The 14,010-nt window shown below is 47.9% G+C and overlaps 1 protein-coding gene across 1 annotated transcript in view; it reads left to right on the top strand.

Moving 5' to 3' along the window:
• Atp2b2 (ATPase plasma membrane Ca2+ transporting 2) overlaps nt 1–14,010 on the top strand; it is a 300,161-nt gene that overhangs the window by 111,021 nt on the left and 175,130 nt on the right. Inside the window, exon 3 of the mRNA XM_051155098.1 lies at nt 5,607–5,701. The gene's annotated coding sequence lies outside the window, so the exon portion shown is untranslated. The remainder of the gene's footprint in view (nt 1–5,606; nt 5,702–14,010) is intronic.

Raw genomic sequence — 14,010 nt, 5'->3', positions numbered from 1 at the left:
AAACCACCATAAGCATCACCTTAACAGCTCTAAATGGAAATGCCTCTGATGCTCCAGTTTTCCTTGTCTCCTGACTGAGTTGGGTGACAAGCTAGGAGCCTTTGAAAATGGCGTTCCTGAAAGCAAGATTTGATTAATAGTGTTAAGGTGAGCTGAAGTATGATGGCAGATGCCTGTAATCTCAGCACTGGGAAAACTCAGGCACCTGGATCCCATGAGTTCTAGGCCAGCCTCTGCTACATAGAGAGTTTTGGGGCAGCCAAGGCTAGAGGGGGGAACAGAGAGAGAGAGAGAGAGAGAGACAGACAGACAGACAGAGACACACAGAGAGACAGAAACAGAGACAGAGAGACAGAGATAGAGACAGAGAAAGACAGACAAAGATAGACAGAGACAGACAAAGACAGAGAGAGACAGACAGACAGACAGAGACAGAGAACATGAAGAAAATTCAGGAAAACCTCAGGTAGGTGCAAGCATGAGTTTAGAGGCTTCTGCCTCCAGGCTAGAGTCGGGTTACTATCCAGAATCTTCTCACTAAGAACAGCGGAAAGCCCCTGACATACTCAGAATAACTAGAAAACTGACAGGTGAATTGGGGACACAGGCTGGCCAGGGGTAGAACGAGGCCCCAAGATCCCACAGTGAAAATTCTGAGTCTTTCCACGGCCAAATTTATCCCAGAGTCAAAACTAAAGAAACTAGAACTGAGGCCTTGGCAGCAGCTACCCACAACAACTCTTTCGCCCTAGAGCAGCAGTTCTCAACCTGTGGGCCATGACCCCTTTGGGGTTCAAACAACCCTTTCACAGGGGCCCCCTAAGACCATGAAAAAACAGATATTTAGATTACAACTCATAACAGTAGCAAAGTTACAATGATGAAGAAGCAACGAAAATAATTCTCTGTTGGGGGTCACCACCACATGAGGAACTGCGTTACATGCACGGCCGCAGCATCGGGGAGGTAAAACCTCAGGCCAGGAGGATGCAGAGCCTAAGCACATACTCCAGACGCTGGCTGGCTGCTCTTTCCCAGCCAATCACCGAGAAACATGGAATGGGGCAGTGGGACCTCCACCATCACCAGACTATAATGAGGAAGGCCAACACCACCCTCCTACACATACAAACACACACACACACACACACACACACACACACACACACACACATATTTGGGATGGTGTGAGAGAAGGCAAGCATCAGGAGTATTAGCTCCATGGTGTGGGGGTAGGGGGGTGACACAAGACATGTCTTCATTTCCCATGGCACCTGAGGAAAGCTCATGGGAAGCTGTAAGAACTCCAGACCCTCCAACTAGAGGGATCCCTGTCCCCACTCAGCAACAGCAAGGAACACACACACACACACACACACACACACACACACAGATATACACATACATATGCACACACACACATGCACACACACGCACACACACCAGTAAAGGCTGACCTGAAAATGTGGGTGTGGGCCCTTGTGGGAAATTAGCAAGCAGGCACTCCCCTGCAGCTGCTGAAGTAGGGCAGAGGAAAGGGAATGTGTGAACGAGTCTCGTGATGTGATAGGTTTCCAGGGAAATTGATAGGTTTCCAGGGAAATTGACTCGTCGGAAGCACCAGGAAGAAGTCTGGCTCAGTGGAAAAAGGCCATTGACAAATGCCAACCCAGATGGCAGAGATACCAGAACCAGCTAACAGAGATCTCACAGTGCCCATTGTAAACATACTTCAGGGAACTGCTCTGATCACACTGGAATCAGACTTTTTTAAAAAATCAGAAAAAATAGAAATCAAAGTACTCCTGAAAATTAAAAAAAAAAAAAAAAAAAGACACACACTCAGTAGATGCGCTTGAGAGCAGAATAGAGAGGGTTGAAGAAAAAATCATTAAACTGGAATATAGGGTGATGGAAATTATCTGATCTAAAAAATAAAGAGTAGTATTCCATGGTGTATATGTACCACAGTTTCTTTATCCACTCTTCTACTGATGGACACTTAGGCTGTTTTCATGTTCTGGCTATTATGAATAAGGCTGCTATGAACATGGTTGGGCAAATTTTCTTGTTGTGTGCTGGAGCATCTTCTGGGTATATTCCAAGGACTGGAATAGCTGTGTCTTGAGGAAGCCCTATTCCCAGTTTTCTGAGATAGCACCAGATAGATTTCCAAAGTGGCTGTACTAGTTTGCATGCCCACCAGCAACGAAGGAGTGTTCCTCTCTCTCCACATCCTCGCCAGCATGTGGTGTCCCTTGAATTTTTGATCTTAGCCATTCTGATGGGTGTAAGATGGAATCTCAGAGTTGTTTTGATTTGCATTTCCCTGATGACTAAGGAGGTTGAGCATTTCTTTAAGTGTTTCTCAGCCATTTGATATTCCTCTGTTGAGAATTCTCTGTTTAGTTCCAAGCCCCATTTCTCAATTGGGTTATTTGGTTTGGTGGTGTTTAATTTCTTGAGTTCTTTATATATTTTGGATATTAGACCTTTGTCAGATGTAGGGTTGGTGAAGATCTTTAAATAAACTGTGGTACATATACATTATGGAATACTACTCAGCTATTAAAAACAAGGAATTCCCGAAATTTGTGGACAAATGGATTGAGCTAGAAATGATCATCATGAGTGAGTTAACCCAGAAGCAGAAAGACTCAAATGGTATATACTCACTTATATCTGCATACTAGCCCAAGGGGCATGTCCCATGAAAGCCTTCACTTACCAGGAAACTGGGACAGAGGTGAGGACATCCTATTGGAACTCTAGATGAGAGAAGCATGGGAGAATAGCAAAGTAGAAGGATCCAGAGGGTCCTAGAAACCTACAAGTAGAACGTTATGATAGGCAGATTTGGGCCCAGGGGTCCCGCTCAAACTAAGGCACCAGCCAAGGATAATACAGGCCGTAAACTTTAAACCCCTACCCAGATCTAGCCAATGGGCAGAACATTCTCCACAGTTGAGTGGAGAGTGAGGTAAAACTTTCACACGTACTCTGGTGCTTCACATTTGACCATGTCCCCTGGAGGGGGAGACCTGGTGGCACTCAGAGGAAGGATAGCAGGTTACCAAGAAGAGACTTGATACCCTATGAGCATATACAGGAGGAGGTAATCCCCCTCAGGAATAGTCATAGGGGAGGGGAATAAAGGGAAAATGGGAGGGAGGGAAGAATGGGAGGATACAAGGGATGGGATAACCATTGAGATGTAACAAGAATAAATTAATAAAAAATAAAGAGAAAATAGCAGGGGAAAAATATGTCAACAAATCCTTAGGAATTTGTGGAATTATAAACAAGGCTTTTGGTACTAGACTTCTGCAGGAAGGCAAAGAGGAGGCTGAAAAGCTAGTGTTTAAATAAATAATGGCTGAAAATGACCCCCAAATTGGTGTACACACACACACACACACACACACACACACACACACACCTCTGAAAAGCCAAGAAGCTCAACAATTCCTGAGCAGTATGAACCCAAAATAATCTACTCTAAGCAGCAAATAAACTACTCAAAACTAAAGATGAAATTTAGAAAATAGTGGAAGAAGTAAAAGAGAAATGGTATCCAGTAGTAGGGTGACAGAGTATTAATACCTGGCATATACACTGAAATTTAGTTTTTAAAACATCAGGGTCAGTGAGATGGCTCAGCAGGGAAAGGTGCCAAGCCTGAAGGCCCCGATTTGGATCTCTAGGGTCCAATTGCCTCTTTCCATGCCCTATGACCTCTGCATGGAACTCAACACACAAAATAAATGTAGCAATTTTTAAAAATAAATACGACAGTTAGATACTGAACAGAATGCATGGAGGCTCTGCTCTGAAGGTGGTGTACAGTCAGCAAAGTACACCTGCGAAGGTGCCCAGGACAGCTGGCCACTAGAGAAATGCAGATGAAAACCGCAGCTAACGGCAGCACACTCCATCAGAATGGCTGACTTGGAAAGTGATGACACCAGCAGGCACTGATGAGAACACCAAAAGACTAGGTCACTCAGATGTCCACTCAGAAATGTAACAAAAGACAGCCACTCTGTAGGATGGTGTAAGGGTTATATCCAAAACTGTGCCTCTAGCATCTGACCATACTGATCATACTTTGGGGCATTTGTTACAAATAAATGGAAACTGGTTTTGACCCACACACAAGACAATGCCTTACACAACTGTTTATGCCAATGTGTTATTAATAACAACCTCTCCAATATGGAATGACTACCCACATAGTCTTATCAGCAAATGCTTATACCACTGTACATTATGCATAGTTGACCACTGAACCATGTATAGCCTGAACCACAGGGCAAGGAGAGGCGGCTGGCTCAGTGGTTATTGTGCAAGCATAAGGACCTGAGTTCAAATCCTCTGCATCTGTATTTTTTAAAAATGAGCATGGTAACATGCACACCTGTAGCCTCAGCCCTGAGACAGGATGAATGCTGAGGCTGCCAGCCTAGCTCGGGGTTCAGTGAAAGACTCTGTCTCAGGGAATTAAAGTAAAAAATGATCAAGCCTGACATCTTCCTCTGACCTCTGTGCACACTTTCTCTCTCTGTCTCTCTCTGTCTCTGTCTCTGTCTGTCTCTGTCTGTCTCTGCCTGTCCCTCTCTGTCTCTGTCTCTGTCTCTGTCTCTGTCTCTGTCTCTGTCTCTGTCTCTCTCTCTCTCTCTCTCTCTCTCTCTCTCTCTCTCTCTCTCTCTCTTTCTCTCTCTCTCCTTCTCTCTCCCCCCACATAAATAAAATATCAGTCTCTAGAAAATCATCCCAAGGAAAACAAAAAACCTACTTTCAGAAAGTTCATCTAGGCCCTGGTTTTATGTCTCTCGCGTCACTGATGAACAATATTCTGCAACCCGGGGTCAGGATGAGGTGGGGATGGAATAGGGTGACTGTAAAGGCCAAGCCCAGGGAGCCTTTGTGCTGTGGGACGGTTTGTGTCTTGACTGTGGCACTGGTGCTGTGGATTCACTCATGGGAGCATGCGCACAGGCACCACTGCTGCCATGAGGATGAGCATTAAGAAGCATCCGCGGTCACTTGCCTAGTTTTGATGATAAACTGTGGTTACACAAGATGTGAACCTCAGTTGTGGTGAAGGGATGGGGCACAGGGCCTCCCCATGTATTTCTTTGCAACCTCCTCTGAAGTGATGACTACCTCAGAATAAAAAATGGCAAAATAAATGGATGGATAGATGATGGGTGTGTGGGAGGATGAGTGGGTGGTGATGGAGAAGCAGGAACTGGGGAAAGATTGGGTTCTTGTGCAGGGAAGGTCTCTCTTTTCTCTCTCTCTCTCTCTCTCTCTCTCTCTCTCTCTCTCTCTCTCTCTCTCTCTCTCTCTCTCTCTCTCTCTCTCTCTCTCTCTCCAGAGCACACACTGTGACCCCTCCACCACATCCCCTCAATCACTGCCAACTGTACACTTTCCTGAGCTGAGCTTAGACCTTGACAGGGGAGAGGCCCACAAGGCCTGATTCCTATGTGTCTGGGCCAGCCAATGAGGGAGGAGCAGCCTGCTTCTCAGGACTTCACCTCCATCTCCACCCAATACTGCTCACCCAGCTCTAACCATGACCATTTTCTCCCCCTGTCCAGAGTTGAACTTGGTCACGTAGTCCCCAGAGCCAGCAAGTCATGGGTCCCATTGTGCCACTCCTGATGTCTCTGATGTGACCAGAAGATGTGGAGGGGTGAGTTGAAGGCTGGGGTCTTTTCAGGGGAGAGGGTCAAAGTGTGAGAAGAAAGCTACTATGTATGTGTGCACTTGCATAGGTAAAGAGTTCTGGTGGAAGGACCATGGAGCAGGAATGAAGTATGTTTGAAAACAACCACCTTCCTCTGCCACCCTGTTGGGGACACCTATAACAGTTATTTAGCACTTGGTGGGCTTGCAAAATTCCCAGATCTCTTTGGCATTGAATCAGTACAGTAGAGAGAGCAGATCAACTTCTTTATGTCCATCACCTGGCTGACCTGGTCTCAGTCCTGCGTCTGTTTTTTCCTTTCCTGATGTTGGTGATCCATGCAGATCTAGTGCTGCTTCTGCCTTGGGAGGACAGACAGACAGCTGCCCTTGGCTCCTTTTCTACCAGTTGGGCTAACATGGAGCCTTAGAGGTGGGGCTCAGACTGGCTTGCTGTGACGTGTGCTGAGAGTTGAGAGGGGACAGTGCCATCCAGCCAGGTGGCGATGGCATATGTGGGGCCTGGACTCAGGTCTGGGCTCAGAGCATTGGTTGGGCAACTCTCAGTTGGTTTGCCCCTCTCAGTCTCAGTTCCTTCATTTGTAATGCAGGGACAATGGGGGCATCTTGCAACAGTCATGCAAAGGTGCTCCTATAAAGTGCCCAGCAGAGTGATAGGATCACACCAGGTGCTCAGTTGACACGTGTTGAATGAATGGTCATGCCAGGTGTCTAATCTATGTCATTGGAGAAACAGCCCACTCTCTGGGATCAGGATGCCCCCAGGCAAAGCCAACATGGATGGAAACTCTTTGAGGGTCCCCTGGGAGGCACCATGCCTCTGTAGGCCTTCCTCTGCACCCTGTTTTTGCTTTTCTGTGCCCATATGTAATGTCTAAGCCTTGGGGTTCATGCCCTGTGCACCCAGAGCTGACGCTATTCATCCTCCAGCCTCAGACCCAACTTCTGTGCTATGAGAGGATCCTCTGCCAAGCCCAGTCACCACCCCCGAGTTTGCATCAGAACGGGCATCAGTTGTGAGCCTCTATCCTGTCCCTTGGCATCATCCTCATGAAAAGTGGTTTCTCATCCAAACACTTGGGGACTAACCAGATTACTTCCAAATATATTCTGTAATTGCTCATATATCTGCTTAATGTCATCTCTTAAATACCAGGCAATGGATAACTCAGAACAGATACATAAGCATCTAACCCCAGCAGTTTCATGTTGGCATGGATGAGGAAAGAGGTCAGACAACCATTGATGGACCATCCAGAGAGGGAGGAGGTGACATGGACCCCAGTGTGCCCCAAGATTTCCCATGCCTGTAGCTAGCAACCACATGGTAGAATTTCCTCAGCATGTGTGTGTCTCGTTATGCAATGAAGACACATTACCTTCTCTCATGTAAAGTATACTCAAAGCCAGGGCTTGGCCACCTGTTTGTTCATTTGCCATTTTCACTGAGCCTTTTCTGTGTCTGGTCACATGGCCTGGCTACCCTCAAGAATGGAGCAAATAGGACCCTGTCCTCTTAGTGCTGGCTCTACAGCAGACAGTGAAAACCAAGTGTAAAAATGGCTTCCAAATACAATGAGCTTTTTGAAGGAAGCAGAACAGGGTAATTAGCTGAGAGGTGGCAAGCTGTCAGAGAAGAGTGGACTTCTGAGAAGAGGTCTCAGTAGTGGAAGCGGCGGCAATGTAGGCCTGAGGCCCAGGAGAGCACTGGAGAAGATGTGAAGGCTTCTGGGAGCACATGAGGCTGGGTTCAGAGGAACAGTAAGGAGAGGCAAGACAGCTAGGCAAGAGTGTGCAGGTCCAAGGCAAGCTTCGTGGACAGAGGAGCATCTATGGATAGATGGTCAGGCAGACCCCAGGGGTTTCTAAAAGGAGCATGAATGCAGTAGGGGAGCTGTGAGTTCTGAGGCCTGGTGGTAGATGAGGAACACCATGAGAGCTGGGGCAGGAGGAGCAGGGGATGTGTGGAAGGGACCATGTTAGCTCTAGACCCAGGGCCCAGAGCTAGCCAAGAATCAAGGAGCCCATAGAAGGGACTATGTGGCCCTTTCACTGCCTTCCAGCCTCAGAAACACACTGATCCAAGGTGATCCCACACCTTAGAGGCCACCCAAAGTGACCTTATTTTTTTTCCCCCTCTGGGCACTGTGCCAGGCTGGGTCTGATAGCCAGTAGGAACCATGCTCACACCAACACCGCTAATAGCACCTAGGTGCCGCTAAGCATGACTAGCTACTGTTACATCAACTTGACCCAGGCTAGAGGGAGCCTCAACTGAGAAAATATCCCCATTGGATTGGCCTGTGGTGCATTGTCCTAATTAGTGATTGATGTGGGAGGGCCCAGTTCATTATGGATAGTGTCAACAGAGGCATAGTCTGTGTTTGCAAATAATTTACCATTTAGTCTTTACAATGATCCTGTGAGGTAGGCGGGACTGTGACCACATTTTACAAAATGCAAAGTTGAAGCACAGTGTGAAATCACATGCCCCAGGTAAGATTCAAACCCTGGTAGTCAAAGGGAATCTAGGTTTGGAGTGGAGTTTGGGGACTAGGGGTCTGCCTAGCACCATCTAAATCTGGGTCACGACCTTCACCAGTCCAGCCAGTGTTCTCACCGTGCCCTGGGCCAGGCATGGCCTGAACCCTCAGAATTGTGTTCCAGGAGGTGCCAGATCTCCCCACCTCAGGATCCCTGGGAGCCGGGGATGAGGCTGATATAGCCTCCCACTACCTCACTGCTCAGGACCAGAGCAGAGGTACCTCCCAAAGGCAGGCCTTCCAGCAGCCCGGGAAGAACCTACACTAGAGCTGCCTGAGGAGAGCAGTGTCCCCTCTTCCAGAGGGGGGGGGGACGCATCCGTGCCTATGTAGGAATATCACCTGAGCCACCACAACTGAGCCTGGTGGGAACCACAGGTGTCTCCTTCCACACAAAGCATTTAATTGACAGGTCTTCCACATCCAAACCATATATTAAGCTGATCATATGGAACGATTCTTAAAAATGCAATAACCCCCAAAATCAGCAGAAACGCAGGAGCAGAAACCAGGGATGCATGTGGTGACCCCAAAACAAAACGACAACCATGAGTAATCAAAACCAGATTCAAGCACACATTAGCCAGGTGTGGAAGCCTGAGGCTGGAATCCTGATACTCAGGAGGCCAGCCTGGGCTACCTTGTGTCAACAATCAAACAAAAACAACTCAGTTCTTAAAATAGCGACGATATACTGTCCCTCGGTATCCATGAGGGACCAGTGGACGCTCCAGCCCCTATTGTAACATGGTGCACATTGGGCCTTAGTCCAGCGGCGTCTCCCACACACTTAAGCCATTCCCCTCTGACTTTCAAAGCCTAATGCAACACTGGCACCATTTAATAAGCATTGCACAATTCAGGGAATAACAAGCAGAATGCCTGTATCTGTTCAGTAGAGGAGCCATCTTAAAACAAAAAAATGCTGGGGCCAGCAAGATGGCTCAGCAGGTAAAATGCTTAGGATGCAACCTTGGTGACCTGAGTTCAATCCCCAGAATCCACATGGTAGAAAGAAATGACTCCACAAAGTCCTCTGAGTTCCACACACTCAGGCTATGGCACATGTGCACCCCCCACAATAACAATGATGATGATGATGATTACTATTAATTGGATTGATTGATTTTTATTATTTTATTTCATTATCTCAGTATATAGCCCCAGCTATCCTAGAATTCACTATGAAACTCACAGAAGTCTACCTGGCTCTGCCTCCCAAGTGCTGGGATTAAAAGTGTGCACCATCATGACCATATTATAAAACAATGTAATGCTTTCAAGCCTTGGTTAACTCTGTGGGTGTGGAATCCACAGTTGTGGGCACCGGTTATAATGCCAGGCGAGTCTGGTGCTGGGCTGTGGCCTGTAAGGAGCTTTGCAAGCAAAGTAGACTTGCCTGAGCAAGGCTGTAATAACACCAGAAGATTCTAGCAGTGTGTCCAAAGAGGGAGCTTGAGTATTTCACACAGTCTGGGTTTCCTTGGGAGCCTCTCCATAGCCACACTGCCTACAAGTCCAAATCACAAGGGACAGATAGATCTCAGAGGTTATGCCAATGCACACTTCCACACACTCAGGCCCACATGCACACAATAATAGTAATAATAATAATAATAATAATAATATTTAGTTACTATTTCCTGATTAATTGAGTGACTGAGAAAGCCTGGAATCAATGTGTGGATGCCAAGAGCAATAGCATGCCATGCTAGGTTGGTGTCCCTGTGCCACCAATACATACCTCTCCCACAAGTATGGGTCCTGCTTGTACTGCCCTGGGCAAGTTATTGTCACTCCTCTGATTTGGTTGCATTTTCTTTTGAATGGGAGTAAAAAGTCTACTGTCTGAGGATGCTTGGGAGGAAGTAGGAGAAAAGTTATGAGGTACCCAGCTTGGTACCTACATGGTAGCTCTGATTCCTTAGTGGCCTTGAGTTATAGGACCCTACCCTATGAGGCTGTGTAGTTTGCTGTCTGTGATTAGATTTCAAGGATTTCTGTGACACAGAACTGCAAACTGAGTAGTTTAAAGTCACCAAAATTCACTGTTCCACTTGGAGGAGGCCAGAAGCATAAGACCAAGACATCCCTCCAAAACTGGAGCCTGTTCATTCTGAGCCTTCCTCCTAGCTCCTGCTAGCTCGTGCCAGCTGTCTCTGTCTCCCACCCCTTACTGTCACCTCTCCTTCCCTCTGTGCACCTGTCTCTGTGTCCAAAGATCCCATCTTATGAGAATGCTAAGTCACGTCGGGTCAGGGCCACCTTGTGGCCTCATATTAACTCCACCAACTCTGTTAAGACCATATTTCTAAATGAGGCCACATGCATAGACCCTGAGTATTGGGACTCCAGTGTGGACATTAGGATAGACACAATTCAGCCCCTAATTGCATTGTAACTGTGTGCACTTGATCTCCAGTGGCCATGAATTCACTTATGACTGCAGGAATCTCAAAGATTCAAAGAACATTTACATCAGATGACAATGTTCCCCTCAAAACATCTGCCCCTTTGGCTCCAGAGGCTGTCCTGCTAGCTCCTGGCCTCATGAAATCTATCCAGGCTCCCTGGTCGAATTCTCCTGTGAAGAGTAGGAGGATTTCAGGCTGTTCTTTCCCAGCACAACTGGCCTCTGGACACCAAGATGGCATGACAAGCCAGGGTCTCCATCTGTGAGGCAGTCATACGTCAGAATGTGGGTGGAATACCATTCCACTGGAGCCCTTTCCCAGAAGTGGCCTTCATGGAGTGAGAGAGTCACTTCCTGTCTTGATCTTCTGAAGAGGACATGCTCTTTCTAGGTGCTCTGAGAGCCCTGAGGACTCAACTTGGCCCTGGTGTCTGTGTGTACTGAGTATGCCCACAGGAAGTTGAAGTTACCCAGAGATCCAGAACCATTGCCCAGTTGAGCTGGAATGGGTGGTTGACGCTGTGTTCTTTTTAATTCCTTTCTGTTTGACCTCTCCTGGTCTCTCAGGGGTCAGGACAGGTGAAATAAGTTATCCTAATCCCAATACTAGTTGCTCCTCTGTGCCCAGCTGAAAGCTGTCTGTCTGTATTCCAATCTGATGCCACTACTAGGAGTCACTGATCCTGTGAACTGGTCAGATGCATCAGACCAAGGCAGAAGTAGTCCAAGGTTCTGAGTTCAAATCCAATCCCGAAAGTCCTGGTAAATCTTGCCATTTCTTCAGCCTCTGTTTCTCAATGGCCAACAGCCAAGTAAACCTGCTTTCCTATCTCCCAATAAGGGGTGTCTATGAAAAGCCTTGAGCAGGCCTCTGCATTCTGTAGAGCCTCTCTGCTCTCTGGTCTTTAGTCTCTTCCTGGCTAACAAGGAAACTGATATAGACGGGTCCAGCCAACTACGCCTGTCTCCTGGGGACAGCCTCTGGGGAGTCCGATATCTCTATCTACCACTCAAAGAGGCTGAAGCAGGGCTGTGCCATGTTGAGCTTGCTGGAGTGGTACCTGCTCCATTTCCCAGACTGTGAAGAAATGCCCATAGCCTCTAGCCCAGCGGCCAGCCATGCAGACCTTGTGCCTCACCAGGCACCTCCAACACCAGCTTCTCATTCCACTGGCCCCTTGGTTCTGAGAGTTCAGGGCCCTTCTGTTTACAAAGGACAGTCTTGGTGGGAGGAAAGTCTCGCTGCCTCCCCTAAGAACCCTCTTCCTCTGCCATTTTTGTCATAGGTAAGGCCCAAGCTCAAGGCTGTTCTTGCCTTACCACCATCTCACCAATATTCTGAGCCAGAAAGAGGTGGAAACAGGAAAACACACAGGAAGTAGAGTGGGCATGCCAGGTAATAGAGAAAGCATAGTGTGAAGCTGAAATCTGGCTCTGCTGGGTGCCTGCGCCACTGGCCATGGACAGCATCACAGGTTGACGTACAGACCACACAGCCCATGTACCTTCCCCAGCCTACTGCTGCCGTCTTACCATGGCCACCATACATCAGGCCCTGCCCCCTCACTCGGCCCCTGGCATCATGCAAGCAGCCTGACCAGACACCCAACCTTAAGATACCATGGAAGGGGTCACCTGGCCTCTTCCCTGCTGCTCATGTATCTTTGGTGGGTCCTGGGAGCTGTAGAGAGGTGGTGTGGCACAGATACTGGCTGTGGAGCCCTCTCAGGGCCTCACTTTACCCCTCTGCAGCCTGGGCACAGCACCCTCTACACCCTGAGCTGCTGAGTGCTGAGCAGTATGTACAGAGTTTGCCAGAGAAAACACAGCACTGGCCCTGGGCTGACAAAATGCCCGACAAAGGAGACTTAATGGAGAAAACATTTGTTCGGACTCATAATTTCTGGGCACAGTTCATCACGGTGGGGACTTCACAGTGTCTGGAGCATAGGGGCCCGTTGGTCCCTGCTGCATGAAGAGTCAAGAAATGGTGCAGTGAAAGCTGGTGCTCAGCATTCAGTGGTGCTGCCTCAGGCTTTGGGTTGAGTGACCCAGAAGAATGAGTCCAGGCCTGAGTGCAAATCCCCAGGTTCACTTGTCTCTATAACCACAGTTCCCGAGCCACAGCAGGTGCTTGTACTTGCTGAGAAAAGAGAACATCAAGAGGCTGTTGCGGGGTGGGGTGGTGCTGGTGAAATGGCTCGGCAGGTAAAGGTGTTTGCTGCCAAACCTGAGGACTGAGCTCAATCCCTGTGTGCTGGTTAGTTTGTTGTCAACTTGACACAGCTGCGGGCTATCTGGGAAGAAGGAAGCTCAAATGATAAAATGCCCCCATCAGATTGACCTGTAGGCAAATCTGTGGAGGTATCTTTTTGACTAATGGTTGGTGTGGGAGGGCCCATCCCACTGTGGGTGGTGCCACCCTTTGGGCAGGTGGTTTAGGGCCGTATAAGAAAGCAAGTTGAGGGCTGGAGAGATGGCTCGGAGGTTGGGAGCACTGACTGCTCTTCCAGAGGTCCTGAGTTCAATTCCCAGCAACCACATGGTGGCTGACAACCATCTATAATGTGATCTAATGTCCTCTTCTGGCCTGCAGGTGTACCTGCAGGCAGAGCACTGTAGACATAATAATAAATAAATATTTAAAGAAAGAAAGAAAGTTGAGCAAGTCATAAAGGACGAGCCAGCAAGTAGCACTCATCCATGGCCTCTTCAGTTCCTACCTCCAGGTTGCCTCCTTGAGTGTTTGCCCTGACTTCTCTTCATAATGGACCCCACTGTAAGGTGTAAACTGAAACAAACCCTTTCCTTCCCTTTACAAACCCTTTCCTTCCCTTTTGGTCAAGGTGTGTATCCCAGCAACAGAAAACAAGCTAGAACACCCTGGGACCCACATGGTGAAAAGAGAGAACTGACTTCCGCAAGTTGTACTCTAACTTCCATGCTCACTCTATAGTGTGCATGCTTCACACACACACACACACACACACACACACACACACACACACACACACACACACATCCACATGCACCTAAACTTAAAAAGTGTAATTTTACAAAATCGAGAGGCTGTTGGGTGCATTAAATTATGTGATAGTTGCACAAGGTGTTTCCAGGGCAAAAGTCGAGATATACCCCCACCCCATACTTAACTGAAAGCACTCAGTTGGGTCACTGTGAGAGGAGAGCAAGTCACACCTGCCCCCTAAGCACTGCAGAGCCTCGAATCGTCACTGGGAGCGCCATGGCTCACGGTCCCTAAATGGGCAGCTTTCATCCAGACAGAGTTCATAGAGTCTCAGCTTCAACCATCATTTTAACTAAGGTCTAGGAAGTAAA

Source organism: Acomys russatus, chromosome 13 (assembly GCF_903995435.1).
Source record: "Acomys russatus chromosome 13, mAcoRus1.1, whole genome shotgun sequence".
Classification (NCBI taxonomy): domain Eukaryota; kingdom Metazoa; phylum Chordata; class Mammalia; order Rodentia; family Muridae; genus Acomys; species Acomys russatus.
The sequence above is the reverse complement of the archived record's forward strand: the minus strand, read 5'-3'. Positions and strand labels throughout refer to the sequence as shown.